Source organism: Urocitellus parryii, chromosome 3 (assembly GCF_045843805.1).
Source record: "Urocitellus parryii isolate mUroPar1 chromosome 3, mUroPar1.hap1, whole genome shotgun sequence".
Classification (NCBI taxonomy): Eukaryota; Metazoa; Chordata; class Mammalia; order Rodentia; family Sciuridae; genus Urocitellus; species Urocitellus parryii.
This window is the reverse complement of record NC_135533.1, coordinates 87,649,140-87,665,494: the sequence shown is the minus strand read 5'-3', so window position 1 is coordinate 87,665,494 and position 16,355 is coordinate 87,649,140. Positions and strand designations below refer to the sequence as shown.

At 33.9% G+C, this 16,355-nt stretch overlaps 1 protein-coding gene and 1 non-coding gene across 4 annotated transcripts in view; one reads left to right on the top strand and one right to left on the bottom strand.

Annotated features, from left to right (window-relative positions):
- Positions 1-16,355, bottom strand: part of Znrf2 (zinc and ring finger 2) — a 99,429-nt gene that overhangs the window by 77,650 nt on the left and 5,424 nt on the right. The window lies entirely within an intron of this gene.
- On the top strand, positions 13,299-13,401 carry LOC113191749 (U6 spliceosomal RNA). Its single transcript, XR_003301933.1, has one exon. It is a non-coding gene; the product is annotated as a U6 spliceosomal RNA (small nuclear RNA).

The window sequence follows — 16,355 nt, the reverse complement described above, 5'->3', positions numbered from 1 at the left end:
ATTTAATAGCATGTATGATTTTATAGTCAGGAAACATCAAGAAAGACACTGTCAAAGTATTTCTGGGCTCTAGAATAGATGACAATACATATCCCAACTGGTAATATCAATAAAGAGACAGCCCTGGGTAGCCAGTTCATAAAATGGAGAGTAAAGTCATTAAGCTGCACTCACCCTGAGCAGTTTTTTCCAACATGTTTGAAATGTATTTTTCACCTGGTAATGTGCATACAAATCACCTGGGCATTTTTGAAATGCAGACTGTTTGAGTAATTCTAAGATTATGCTTAGAATTGAGATTCTGCTTTTCGAATGAACTCCCAAATGAAGGTTATATCGTTGGTTGATCCACACACTACAGTTCAACTAGTAGAGCAGTGGGCACTTGGAAAGTGCTAGGCCCTGAAGTCAGTACTTAAACAAATATTTTATCATTTAATCCAGTCTTCTGGAAATAGGTTTCATCATGCCCATCTACAGACAACTAAACTGAAGCTCACAGGAGCAGCAAGAAAACAGAAGGGAAATATGCTATCCAGAGTAAGTTAGTTAATGAATTCCTACCTGCCTTGGAATCTCTTATCTTTCCTACTTTTAAGAAATAATCTTTCAGGAGGATACCAGAGTTCCAGGAACTTATACTTCATAGCAAATGGGACCTAAAGCCATAAAACAAAAGAACTACAGGCATATATATAAACAGCAACACCCAGAAACCTGTCAGAAATGCAAAGTTTCAGCCCCCATTCCAAACCTATTGAATTAGAAACTCTAAGGAGTCTGATTCTGATTCTCATGGCCACTGAGAGCTACAAAACATCAACAAAGGATTAAGGGAAAAGGAGAGGGTGTCAAGTGACTGTAAAATTAATTTGGTAAGTAGTGAATTAAAATGAGTTATCCAAGGTAGTGCAAGCCTATAATTATGGCAACTCAGGGAGAGGATTTCAAGTTGGAGGCCAGCCTGAACAACTTAGTGAGTTCCTGTCTCAATATAAAAAATAAAAAAATAAAGGATAAGGGTGTTACTCTGCGGTACAGTGCCCTGGGTTCAATCACAGCACCAGAAAATAAATAAAAATTAAAAATGAGATAGTTTTTTAATTAAAGAACTCTGTAACAAGTGGCAAACTAACCTAGCTACAGCACTCTTCCTTTCAGGAGAATCTTATGAGACCAGTGTTCTACAAGATAACCTTTCAATGATACTGTCAAAGTGTATTCTGTTCCTTACATTTTAGGGCTCACACCTGGAATCAGATAGACCTGAGTATAAATCTGACCTCCATTTGTGAAAGGGTATTATCTTATTGTCTTTTTTTCCCTTACATACACATGCATATACACACTAATTTAGTAACAAAACTCAAACACATATTTTATTATTTCTTTTCTAAGCTCTCTATTAGATTATATGCTTGTTTCTGAAGAACAAGGTTTTCTTCATCTTTGCTTTCCCAATACCAGAAAGTAATCTATTGTGGCAGACACTGAATATTTCTTGACTTAATAACAAAGAAAAATCAAATACAAACACTAAATACGAGAATTAAAAAAAACATTTCAAGTTTCCTGGCTAAATTTTAAGTGGGCTCACTCACAAAAACATTACCTAAACCCTGTGCTGCTTTTGTTTATAAAAGTCCACTGTCTCATATTCATATGTAGGATAAGGAATATTTTCCTCTAAGCCTTGCAACACAATCTTTTTAAGTCTTTAAGACATTAAGTATATGGACACATAGCTAAAATAAGAATAATATCAATGGATGGTAGAAAATTAGGTCCCCAACAGACCTCAACTTTCTGTGAAGAAAATCTGTCAGATTTCTCAAATTCCATTAAGGGCTCCTGACAAATGAGAACTGCTTTCCAAATATCAAGGAGTAAACCTGACAGAACTAGTTTACCACTCCTCTGGGGGGGAAAAAAAAAGTGTAACAACCACCTTCTCTGAACAAATAGTAGCATGTCCCTTTCTATAAGTATCTTTATCATTTCCTTTAGTGCCCTAGCCTACAAGAGGACACTTCTCTAGGTTGCTTGTAACACACATTTAATCACCTTATTCCGGTTTGTTAATGGAATTTTGCTTGCACTAGTATATTCAGAGGCAAGCTGTGGACATTGTTTGTTTAAGGAAAACAAAAAAAGCCTCATTATTCTATAGTCCCTCATTATATGGGAAATTGAAGTCTAAGAAAATGAGAGATGAACATAATTAAGCTAGTATGACTGACTTCAAAATAAAACTGTTGCTACCATACCAGTGCCTCTTCCAAAAACACAATATATCAAAAGTGAATGTACAGCAATAGTGACCAAATGATATTGTGATATTGTGAGCATGTATGAATATGTAAAATGAATCTCACATTCATGTATAATTATGATTCACCCATACTTTAAAAAAAAAGTCGTGTAATATGATGTATTAAGAACTATGTAATGTTATGAACGACCAATAAAAAAAAAAAAAAAAAAAGTGAATGCAGCTAACCATGTCCCAGATTGCCTTTATGGCTTTTCCTCAAGACTCTTTCCTAGTTTTTAAAGAATTCTCTTTTCCCCAGATAGTAAAGGAACCCAGGCTGAAGTGCCATGATGCCAAAGGCTTTCCTCACTCCAGCAATTTGATAAGGAAGGCTGAAGAGCTGAAGAGCAGATCCTATTCCTGCTCCTCTCTCAACTTTTGAGTGCTGGAGTCACATTTACAACTCAATAGGCTGTTTTACTGTGACAGGGCCAAAAGAACTCCATTTTCTGGTTCTTCCTATGTAAGGCTGAAATTTCTTTTAGCCTCAGCAGTTGTTTGGAATTGTACAGAAAACATAACATAATCTTTGACTCATTTATACTTCCTGGGCTTAAATATGTAAACAACACAAATCATAGGTAGAAAAAAAAAACATGTATACCTAGCCACTGTCAACCTAATTTTTAAAAAGATTTAGACTAAATCAAAATAAATACCCAACTCATGAATCTTTATTCAACCACTTCCCTACATTCCTTGACAAGTAGAGTTGCTGCCACACTTGGAAACACTGATCCTAAAAACAAAGTTCACTGAACTTTGTACTTTCCCCAAGGATTTACAATTTGTAAATAAACCAACCACTATCTCATTTTGCTGCAGTGACTCCTATCAAATATTTAATGTCAGGGCTGGGTTGTGGCTCAGTGGTAGAGTACTTGCCTCACACATGTGAGGCCATGGGTTCAAACCTCAGCACCACAGAAAATAAATGAGTAAAATAAAGCTTTAAAAAAATTTAATGACATCCCAAAACTTTGCTTATCAGATAATTTAAAGAATGGACAAAACAAATTGTGTTACATTGTAACTAAGTTCTCTCTTATTAATGATATCTACATACTCAAGCCTACAATATTTATCATTAAACACTTTGGACAGTCTTAGTTTTAGTGTCCACAAATTAGAGTACAGTGTTATTATCATATATAAACTGGTAGAGGGGTGGGGTGAAGTGGACAGAGCACAAGAAATGGGAATAGCAAGAAACTTTCCCATGACTGCCCCCCGCCCTCAAAATGTGCTTATTTTACACTTAGCCAAACCTTGAACTCTTGACATAAAAGAGTACATGCTATATGGCTCCATTTATATGAAGTTCAACAACAGGCAAAACTAGTCTATGGTAACAGAAACAGGTAATATTAACAGCCTCTTGGAAGTATAGGGTTATGACTAGGAAAAAGAATGAGTGAACTTTTTTGAGATCATGAAAGTATTCTGTTTTGATAATGTGTTAGTTGGTTGTAAAGTTTATGTATTTGTTAAACCTCTTCAAATTCTATACTTCGAATCTATGCATTTCACCGTATATGAATTAATCCTCAATTTTAAAAAAGGAAAAAAGTAGCTGCTTCCTTCCTATAAACAGATCAGTGCCCAAGGATAAAATCAGAGAAAACTGGATTGGGGAGGGGTCCTGAAATAGTTAAAAACAAAAAAGATTACAAGTTGAAAGTGACAATTATGAAGCTCCATCCATGAAAATATAGCTCATGTCTGTTATATTCACTACTATCACCATTTAGCACAACTTAATAATTTGTTACATAAATACAAAAGAACTATTTAAAAAATCAGAGTACTATCTCTCCTCAAATAAGTACTTAGACATGAAAAGAATTCCAAGATTAATGGCTCTTCATCAATTTAGGTTAATAGATCCTCTTTGAGAATCTGATGAAAACCAAGGATTATTTCTCTAGAAAAATTAACATAAAACACAAAATTTTGTTGTATACATCAAGCTTCATCATAGGCCTCCCAATGATGTCTATATATCCTACTTCTCAGAACTATGTTAGGTTACTTGACAAAAGGGAATAGAGGCTGCAGATGGAACTAGTTGTCTTAATCAGATGATCTGAAAATAGGTTACCCTGGATTATCTGGGTAAACCCAATGTAATCACAGGGGTCCTGAAAACGTGGAAGAATCTTGCAGAAGAGTCAAAACAGAGAGATGGCAGTATAAATAAACAGCCCAGTGCTGCTGGCTATGAGGATAGAGGATGGGGCCATGCAGGTGGCTTCTAAAAACTAAAAAAGGTTAAGGAAACAGACTCTCCCCCAAATCTCCACAAGCAGCTTACCAATATCTTGATTTAACAAAGCAAGACTCACTGAGCCTTCTAATTTCTAGAACTATAAGATAATAAAAGTTGTGCAGTTTGAAGCCTCTACATTTGTGGTAATTTGTTAAGACTATTGGTAGAAAACTAATATTCATGGTGAAATGAAAAAAGCACTAATTCAGGCATTATGAGTTATCACCTAAAAGTCAAATGTCTTAATATCTCAAAGCCTTAATTTTCTCATTTGTAAAATTATGTTTTCTGTCTCTTGCTAAGTATTAGCTGAAGAGTATGTCAATTATGTCAATATGCTTTTTAAATGATAAAATATCTATAGCTGTGAACTAGTCATATTATTACACAAGATCATATTGATCAAGATAACATCCATACTGGCATATTAAAATATATTCAACACCATATACAACTCAAAGAGTTCTAGAAACAAAGCTCCAACTGTATTGAAACTATTCCTATTGTGTATTTTTGAAAGCTTTCTATCAAAAAAAAATCAGCCTTTTAATTTCTAGAAAATCTTTTACAAATTGTTGGTTACATTTTAGATGGTTAAGAACTAAGTCTACTATGTATTTCTATATTCCATATAAAACACATCAAATAGCAATCTGTAAAAACTTCTTAAAAAGCATACAGATACTATGTATAAGAAATTGTTATGAGGGGAAACCAATATTGATACAAGTATGTCACTTGCAGTGCTATTAATTCTAAATTATAAAACAGGATTATCTAAATAAATACCATCCACAAAATGTTTTTTAGGTTATCTATTACCTTTGACTTCTCACATTTTACTATCATAATAAATACCTTCTTCCTACTTCACAAATATTCCAAAAAATAAAAAAGAGACAGTCTCTATGCAATTCAAACCAAGGCTGAGATAGGTGGACTGTGAGTTCAAGATCAGCATCCACAACTTAGCAAAGCTCTAAGCGACTCAGCAAGACCCTGACTCTAAATAAAATACAAAAAAGGGCGAGAGATGTTGCTCAGTAGTTAAGCAACCCCTAGATTCAATTCCTGGTACCAAAGGAAAAAAAAATCAATCCAATATATTTGGTAATAAAGTTTTTTCTTCTTCATTTGTAGGATGTAGAATACTTACATATACCATTTTGATTTAAATTTGTAACCCTGTACCATTAAAATTGACACAAATCTTATGTGTAAAAAATCAGTTTTATAAGTCAATGACACAAAGGAAATATTTAAAATGCATAAACACCCAAAACTATTGTGTATACAGATTACATAATGAATTACAAATCAATACAAAATAAATGAACTCAAGTGAAAAATGGGAAAAGCCATGAAAAAGTAATTAAACACAGAAAAAAATGCCCATTTTGACAGCAATCAGGAGATATAAATATTAAAAGTATCAAGCCAAACAGTAAAGTAAGTAGAATTATATCTAATATAAAAGGATACCACCTAATAATAGCAACGTTATAGGAAATTATACTACTGGTATAGAATAAAGTATGCCCATCAATGTTTATAGCAGCTCAATTCACAATAGCTAAGCTATGGAACCTACCTAGGTACTCTTCAACAGATGAACAGATAAAGAAAATATGGTACATATACACAATGGCATATTACTCAGCCATAAAAAGAATGAAATTACAGGATTTGCTGATAAATGGATGTAACTGAAGACTATAATACTAAGTGAAATAAGCCAATTCCAAAAAACCAAAGATCATAGGTTCTCATGTTAACTCACAATAAACCCGGGGGGCGGGAAGGAGGGGGTGTTCACTGGATTAGAAAAAGGGGAGTGAAGGATAGAGAAGGGGGATGGAAATACGAAAGACAATAGACTGAATCAGTCATAGCTTTCTTATGTTCGTACATGAATATATGAACAGTGTAACTCCACATCACATACAACCACAAAAATTGGAAATTATGCTCCATGTATATGCAATACATCAAAATACATTCTATTGTCATGTATAACTAAAAAGTACAAAGCAAAAATATACACCTTTGGGGAGGAGGGTTCAAAATCTATTAAAAATTAATGTATTGGGGCTGGGGATGTGGCTCTAGCAGTAGCACGATCGCCAATGAAAGCTAGTCACCAAAAAAAAAAAAAAAAAAAAAAAGCTATGTAATAGGAGAGTTGGGGCTTTGAGCCAGCCCAATCTACACAAAGATTTTCAGTTGACTGGCAAATATTTTTCTTTCTTTCTTTTCTATGTATGTGTGTCTGTCTATATCCAAGGGGATTTGTATTTATTTATTAGTTCTTTGTAGTTATACATGACAGTAGAATTCATTTTAATATAATTACACAAGCATGGAATATATCTTATTCTAATTAGGGCCCCATCCTTGTGGATGTATAGAATGCTGGAATTCACCATGATAAATTCATATATGTACACAAGAAAATTATGTCAGATTCATTCCACTTTCTTTTTCCTATCTCCTCTCCCCTTCATTCCCATTTGCTTAATCTACTAAACTTCTTTTCTTCCCCCTCCCCAAATTTTCAATTATCATGCCTATATAATGAAATCCAAATGAAAAATAAAAAAGTCTGGATATCTAGGCTTGGAGGAGCACAGATATGCCCAGGAGAAAACCATAGCCTGACTCCATAAGGAAAATAAACTCTGTGTTTAGAATTCCCCCCAAAACTTGCATTATAGTCCCTTCATTTGATTGATCCTCATCTATATCCTTTATAATAAAAATGTTAACTATGAGTACAGTATGTTCCTGAGCTCTGTAAGCCACTGTAGTAAATTATTAAACCAGGAGTCATGAACCCCTAAAACTGGTAGCCAGGTGTGTAGCCATGCAGGTGGCTTGGAGACTGCCCCAAAGTGTTTTTGGCATGTGAAATAAAAACAGACTTCTTGGGATAGTACTCTTAAACTTTAGTCTGACACTAATTCAGAATAGTATCCATCCTATTAAAGTCTGTACATGGGTATAAAGACATATAACAATGAATATGAATATTTGAATATGAATGGAATATTTGAATATGAATGGAAAAACAGAAACATCCTAAATAATACAATAGTTAAATAGACTATGGTACATGTATACTATTGGATTTTAAGTACACAATAATTAAAAACAGTTGCATTTATATGTTCCCTCATAGGAAAAATCCCCTAAACACATTAAACAGAAAAATGTTTTAGAAGACTATCATATGGCTGTATTCTTACCAATTAACAACTTCCATCTCCATCACAAAATTACAAATAAAAAAAAATTAAACTTTTTTCCTATGTACTATAAGTATGTAAGTGTATTAAAAAGTCAGGAAGTATGTATACAAAAATGATAATGGTTACATTAAGGAGAAAATGGGATCACTAAAGGGGAGAACTAAAAAGTGCCTTCCATTTATCTGAACTAACTGAAATTTGTAGTGATTTTTAATCTCTTCTACATTAAAAAGAAAAAAAGAGGATTTCCAACTAAAAATGATTGGCTGAACGTATTCAGCAGCCTCTGTTCAGTCTAAACATCTTTTTTTTTAAACATCTTATTAAAATAATAAAAATGTAAATTTTAAGGGGAATAAGGTTATTAAAGGATAGACTAAAAAAATTAAAATAAAAGCAATTATCATTAGACTTTGGAAAGAAAATGTATGAGTGATCACTATCACTGCTGAACCAGGAAGACAGAAAAGCAACTGGATTTACACCAGGGACAAGAACTGGCCAGCACAAAACATCCCCAGAAGCAGGAGTGAAGGCGGGCCTGAAAAGAAATTTTCACCTACTGGTCTGTGTGAGAAGCTTTAGCTCTTCCAGCTGTCCTCCCTGGCTTCTAGAAGGTAGGCAACCCTGCCATTAGACTGGAGGTTTGCAATTTGGAGGGGGGAAGTTTCCACACTTGGTGACAATGTCAGTAGCTGAAGGCAGAGGTACTATGTTGATATATGAGACCATAGGATGGAGATTAAACAAAAGTATCATGTTGAATGCTGAGACTCCAAATACTTTCACTCTACTCTTAGAGCCCCCCAAAAATTATGTCTTGACCTAGACAAAGTAGCACATGTCTGAATTCCAAGGAACTCAAGAGGCTACAGCAGAAGGATCACAAGTTTAAGATCAGCCTCGAAAACTTAAGAGACCCTGTCCCTAAATAAAAACTAAAAAAAATATATATTTATATATATATATTTATATATATATATATATATATATATATATATATATATATACCTCAGCAGTAAAGTATCCTGAGTACAACCCCCAGTAGAGCAAATCAAAAACAAAACCCAAAAAAAACTAACTATGAAAATAAATTAGGGCTGAGATTGTGGCTCAGTGGTAGAGCACTTGCCTAATACATGTGAGGCACTGGGTTTGATCTCCAGCACCACATAAAAAAATAAACAAAGTTATTTTGAGTCCATCTACAACTACAATTTTTTTTTTAACAACTACAAATATTTAAAAATAAATTAATTAAATTTCCTCAATATTAAAAACATGCTAATAAAAAAGTACACCATCAGGCAACACATAGAAGGCAATATTCATAATTCATATTTCTGGAAAAAGATTTTTGTGTCCATAATATATAAAGGATTTAACAACTCAATAATGAAAACCAGAAAAAAGGTCAGAATTGTAGTTCAGTGGTAGAGCACCTGCCTAGCATGTACTAGGCTCTAGGTCCCCAGCTGGGGAGGTGGGGAGTCTTTCATGTAAGAAAAATCATAACTGGAAAATATGACCAAGCCTAAGAGAAAAGGCAATTAATTTAATATTCTTAAGAAAAGAGACCAGACAGATGATTCTACATATAGAGAGAGCTTCCAATCAATTTTTAAGTACCCTACTTTAATGTACCAGTAATCAGCCAAATATCACCAAACACTTAAAGAAAACAAAAAACTTAAGCCAAGAGAAAAATAACTGGGAAGAAAGTAAGCAATTAGGAAGGGAAAAAAGCATACACATAAGTAAACATACATATATGAACATATATAAACAAACATGCAAAAATACACATAATAGTCTCAGAAAAGATGTTGTTATCACAAAACAAAAATGTAATGTATGGACCCCCTAAAGCTCAGGAAATAATGCCAAGAGTAAATAAATGAGGCAGTATCAAATTAAAAAACTTCTGCCCAGCAAAGGAAACTAAGAAATGTAAAGAAAGAACCTACAGAATGGGAGAAAAATCTTTCCTACTCTCTGACAGTAGATTAATATCAAGAATATATAAAAAACCTGAAAGACTTTGAACCAAACAAAAAACAAAAAACCCAATTAATAAATGGACAAATGAATTGAACAGTCACTTCCCAAAAGAAGAAATACAAATGGCCAACACATGTGTAAAAAAAAAGTTCAACATCATTAACAATTACGGAAATGCAAATCAAAACTAAAATGAAATTTCACTTCATACCTGTCAGAATGCCAGTCATCAAGGATACAAATCATAAATCTTGGAGAAAATGTAGAGAAAAAGGAAAACTGTTAACTCTCTTGATGGGTCTATAAATTAGTACAACCACTATGGAAATCAGTATGGAGTGCCTCAAAAGATTAGCCATGGCAACACCATATGACAGAAAGAATTAGTTATCACACCATAGTGATACATACATACCCATGTTTATATAGCAGCACAATTCACAATAGCCAAACTAAGGAACCAGCCTAGGTATCTATCAACAAATAAATGATCAACAACAACAAAAAAAACTGTGTATATACACAATGGAGTTTTATGCATAAAGAAAAATGAAACTGTTATTTACAGGAAAGCAGATGCATAGTGAGAACATTATGTTAAAAGTGAAATAAACCAAACTCAGAGGGTCAATGGTCATAAGTTTTCTGTCATATGCAAAAGCTAGAGAGGAAAAAGGAAAAAGTGGGGAGTAGGTTCCAGGACCTCATGAAAAATCAAAGGGAGATCAGTAGAAAAAAGACACCAATGAGTAGGAGATACTGAATGAGGGGGGAAGTGCTGGGGAGTGACGCTGTGCAAATTACATTGTTATACTGTGTGTATGTCCAAATATGTTAACAACAAACCATTATGTACAACTATAATGTGCCAGTAAAAAAGTGGGAAAAAATAAATGTATGAAAAAAAAACCTCACAAAAAGAAAATTCATAAAAATAAAAAACACTGAAATCAAAAGGTAAAAATTATAGAAACAAAAACCAACTTAAGTATTATAACAATGGAAGAAAAAACCTTCCAAAAAAGAACAACAAAAAACCAGAGACTTAAAAAAAAAAATCAAGAAAAGATTCAGCAGAGAATCATTCTAGGTATTCAAAATCTAAATAAGAAAATATGGTGGAACACACAGAAATAATTTTTTGAAACTGCCCAAAATGAAGGACAAAATTTAACAGACTAAAAGAGTCTTACAAATATGCTTTAAAAATAACCCATTCCTTCCAAGATCCATAATAACAAAAATTTATAACCCTAAGAAAAGAGCCTAAAAGTTTGGGATGGGGGGGTGGTCATACAAAGAATCAACAACCAGAATGACAACCATATACTCAACAACACATCTAAAATCTAAGAGAAAATAATTTCCAACCTAGAACTCAATGTCAAGCCAAAGCAGTAATCAAGAGTGAAGGCAAGCTAGGCACATGCCTATAATCCCAGGTAAGTAGGAGGCTGAGGCAGGAGGGTCACAAATTTAAGGCCAGCCTGGGCAATTCTGTAAGACCCTGTCTCAAAATAAAAAGGGTCAAGGGTGTAAGCTGAGTGAGAACACTTGCTTAGTATGTGTGAGGCCTTAGGTTCAATCTCCCCACCCTGAGGGAGGGAGGGGATAAATGTGTTTTTTTTTTAAAGAGAGAGTTATCGGTGGACACAACATCTTTGTTGGTATGTGGTTAGTTATCGGTGGACACAACATCTTTGTTGGTATGTGGTGCGGAGGATCGAACACAGGCCGCACGCATGCCAGGCAAGCGCGCTACCGCTTGAGCCATATCCCCAGCCCATAAATATGTTTTGACTCAAAAACTTTTACCTTACATACATTGTTTCTCAGTAGGACATAGGAGATTATGTTCTGCCCAAAAACAATAGAGAATATCAAGAAAGAAAAGACACAACATCAAAGTATTAGAAGATTGATCATAAAAGGGAAATGGATTCTCCTGGACCAATTCAGAATGGGCAGGCCAGAAGGCCCCAGAAGAGACTTTATCAAGATGAAATTCAGAGAGGATCTAATGTATATGAACAAACTGAGATTTACATTACCAAGGGAGGGCTGTAAAACTAAATAATCTTTCAAGAAACTAAGCAAAAATTTTAAAACACAAAGATTGTACAGGAAAAGAAAAGCAGCCAATGTGAACTCTGAATTACAAAAAGAAAGTTCGATATGTTCTACACAATAATAATGTATACAGAATACATATCATTTAAATACTATAACTGTTAAGTAGACCAACATCTCCAAATAATTTAAGGAAATTTATCTACCCTCCTTACTTTTTATGAGACTCAAAGGCGATAGGTTCTTGTGAAATCACTTTCCTCATCTATGAATTACTACATAAAAGCAATGGTATTAGCTCAATATTTATGAAGACATTAGTTGTGGTTTGATTTTAAAGAAACAAACAACAATCCTTAAAAATGCTGTATATGGTCAGATGGAGCAAGAGTGGACAAGGGGAGTTATAAAGGAATTAAGCCTTGAAAGTGCTCGCCTTGTTGTTAGCAGGGCACTCAGCCACTGTGCTGCAACCCCACTTCTTATTTCTTTTTATTATTGTTTTTTTGTAGTTGTAGATGGACAGAATGCCTTTATTTTATTTTTACGTGGTGCTGAGGATCGAACCTAGTGCCCCATGCATGCTAGGTAAGCACTCTGCCACTGAGCTACAGCCCCAACCCCTCACCCCTTATTTTTTGAGTTAAGAGTCTTGCCGAGTTACTTAGGACCTTGCTAAATTGCTGAGGATGGCTTTGAACTTGGGATCCTCCTGCCTCAGCCTAGAGTCACTAGGATTACAGGCATGTGTCATCACTCCTGGCTACTGGAAGTGTTTTGAAGAAATACTGTGATAGGGATCTGAGGAAAAACAAATCAAGACCTCGGACCTCTCAGACTAGAAGATGCAAAGGCGGCAGCAGAGCAATGATTAATTGCTTTATTAAAGATGCGCCATATCATACAACAATTATAAAGAGGCTGAATCTGGGATGGGTAGTGTGCTTGCCCAGCATGTGGGAGACCCTGGCTTCAACTTAAAAAATAAAAAATAAATTTTAAAAGCTAAGCCTTCAGATTCTGTCCTGAAGCAGCAGTACATACTTAACAAAAAGTCTGACCTGCCTTATCTTCTTACCAATCATCTTAGCCATCTCCAACCACCCACAAAACAAATTTGAAATAATCTAAGAATACTTTGTAGCAAATCCAAATGGTTATTTTTTTAAAAAAGGCTCTAAACAACATAATTTTATTCCTAAGGCAATTTTATGATTGTTCCTACTTGTACAACCCACATTATACTTATTTTCTCTGGTTCAAAAATTCCATTTACACATATTAACACAAATAAAGACATAGTCACACTGTTTCTTTCAGAAGCAATGTTTTTCAAGTGATTTAAATATGACAATAATTTTGGTGATCAACAACCTTGTTTAAGAACATATAAAGTGCTTGCTTAGGCAGCACACATTAAAATTGGAAAGATACAGGGAAGATTAGCACAGCCCCTGTATAAGGAAAACACACAAATTCACAATCCAACCACATTTTTTAAAAAAATTAACATAAATACACAATATTATTAAATATATTTTTGAAAATATTCAATATGTACAAAGTTTTTACCACATATATGGCACAGTAAACGTGCTGTAAAGCTTAATTCAAATATTCACAGGAGAATTTTGTTAGAAAACACATTTTTAAAAATAACAAAAACTAAAAGTTTAGATTCTTTTTTCAAAATCTGAGAAACTGGGAAGGAAATAGGGCATGAGAGTAAAGTACATGGTCCTCCTGACCATGAGCTAATCAGAGTTCTTCTGATAGAGATAGAAATAATCCCCTCTTTTTTAAGCCTCCAAAATCACAAAGGGTTAGAAGTAAAGATGAGCCTGCAGGTCATCAGCTTAAAAGGCCTATATTCAACAGAATAGGATAAAGTAGGGAAAAGCAAAATGAGATTAGGGCATCTGCACAAATTATGTGCATGGGTGTATACACATACACACACACACAATTGCTACATTTTGGTTCCAGGGGTCTTGGTTCTTTGCACCTGTTCCTTCAATTCTGTTAACAACCCTAGGATACTTTCCAATAATTAGAGAACAATATATTATTTTTCACTTGTTTTTTTAAGCTGTTTCCATCATTTAAAACTCATAGATAGAATCTATGATCACAAAACAACACTTTCAGTTAACACTAGAAATAACAGGGTATTAAAAATGTTAAAGCTATACTTTAAAATAACTCCCAAATGAAAATATCAAAACATGTAGTTAAAATTTATTCCTCACAGTTGTTTTTAAAAGAAAATGTATATGATACATATGAAAACACATAGCATTCAAAGCTATGAAAAGTAACTTATTACACTGAGAGGTAATCATAGCTTTAAATGTTTTAATCATTTAAAAAAATAAGTGAAAAATAAATTAAGAAGCTGAGAGAATGAACAAAATTAATTTTACAAAATAGGAAAAAAAGAGATAAGAAGTTGAACTAATGAAACAGAAATCAACAATAAAAGTGGCACAATGGCACAGGCCTGTAATCCCAGATACTCAGGAAGCTGAGACAGGAGGAAGTTCAAAGCCAGTCTCTGCAACTTAGTGAGGTCCTAAGCAACTCAGTGAGACTGTGTCTCTAAATAAAATACAAAATACGGCTGGGGATGTGGCTCAATGATCTAGTGGCCCTGAGTTCAGTCCCCAGTACCAAAAAAAAAAAAAAAATCGTGCTATAAAAAATGTTGTTAAAAACTGATGGGGTAAAAAAAAACATGTTATCAAAAAATTGTCCATGGATCCAAGAAATCACAAGGGAAATCAGAAGACATTTTCCACTAAATATTAGTAAAAACACTTCAAAATCTGTAGAAGTAAATTTAAAATCTTATATTAGAAAAATCAAAAAGGTTCAAAATCAAAATATTGTATAGAATGTCCCAAGTTTTTGTATTCCAGATGTGTATAATGAAGAAAATAGACATCAGTGTTTTATTCTGGTTATTTTTGGTGATATGATTACAAGTAATTGCAACATCTTCTACATGCTTTTCTGTATTTTATTGTTTTCTACTGAATATGTACTGTATTATAATCTTTATGATTTAAAAAGTTAAGTTGTAATTCAATTCTAATCATGGCCTCTTCCTCTGTCTCTTAAAATCCTTACTCCTAGGTCTGTCTCAGCAATTTGACAACTTGGTGAAAGACTGTTTCAAAATAAAACCAGCACTGCTGGTTTCAATCCATAGTATCAGGGGGAAAATATACATATTTACAAATTCTACCATTATGTATAATTATAATGCACACAAAAAAATCATAAAATCCTTGCACCTCAGATCCTATCCACTATACTCCTGGTTGCTTGTCTCCAATTAATTCACTTTACATTCTCACTTCCAGACTCAGATACATGACATAATTCCATACGTTTTCTCTGGAAATAACCTGCACTAACTACTATATTTTTTTGGTCTCATTCAACTTCTCAACCTCACTGCATTAATGAAGGCTACTTTACCACCCATGCTAATTATTTTTATAAACATTCACAACTTAATGGGGGAAAAAAGTAGACATAAAGTTGAACAAATTCTGAGATACCATACTAAAGTTTTTAAATATTAGCCTATACCCTTAAAAACAAGCTTTATATTCATCCCTTAGTAATCACCCACTTTTTAGATCCACTTATAATCCTCAAATTGATGATTTCTCAATTTTTTTGTAAAGTCCCAAGTTAAAGAATCATTTTCAACTTCTAAAAGGATGCTTCTATCCAGATGGAAATCCGATAGCCACCCAAATTTAACACACCTAGAGGAACTCATTACTTCTGAAAACCTGTTCTTCCCATCTTTAATATTGCTTAAAGGTGTCACTATGCACCTAGATTCTCAATTCTATCATTTCTACCTTATAAATCTAGAACAAATCCAATTTTTCTCCTCCCTTGACAATAATTTCAACTTAGGCATCATCCACAAATTTTCTTTTTTTCCTTTATTTTGCGGTACTAGGGATTGAATCCAATGGCTCGACCATTGAGTTATATCCCCAGGCCTTTTTATTTATTTTCAGACAGGGTCTGCCTAAATTGCACATGCTGGCCTCAAACTTGTAATCCTCCTCTCTTAGCTTCCCAAGTAGCTAGAATTACAGGTATGCACTAAGGTGCCTAGCCCACCAATTACATTCCAAATTTTCTAGCTTACTTTCCTGCTACCACATTCTCTGCCTAAAAAACAATCTGGACAGGGTTGTGTACAGTTCAAAAACTAACACTCCACCACTACAGAAGATTATTATCCATGTACATGTATTATCCTACAATGGTACCCCCTGGCCTAATTATACTACCTTGCTTTCAAACTTGATTAAATAAAATAAATGGACCACTGTAGAATTTTTCAATGATCAGCCCAAATTTCTATTCTCTAGATTCATGTGTTCATCATTCCTCCACACACCCAACAGTCCAGATATGGTCA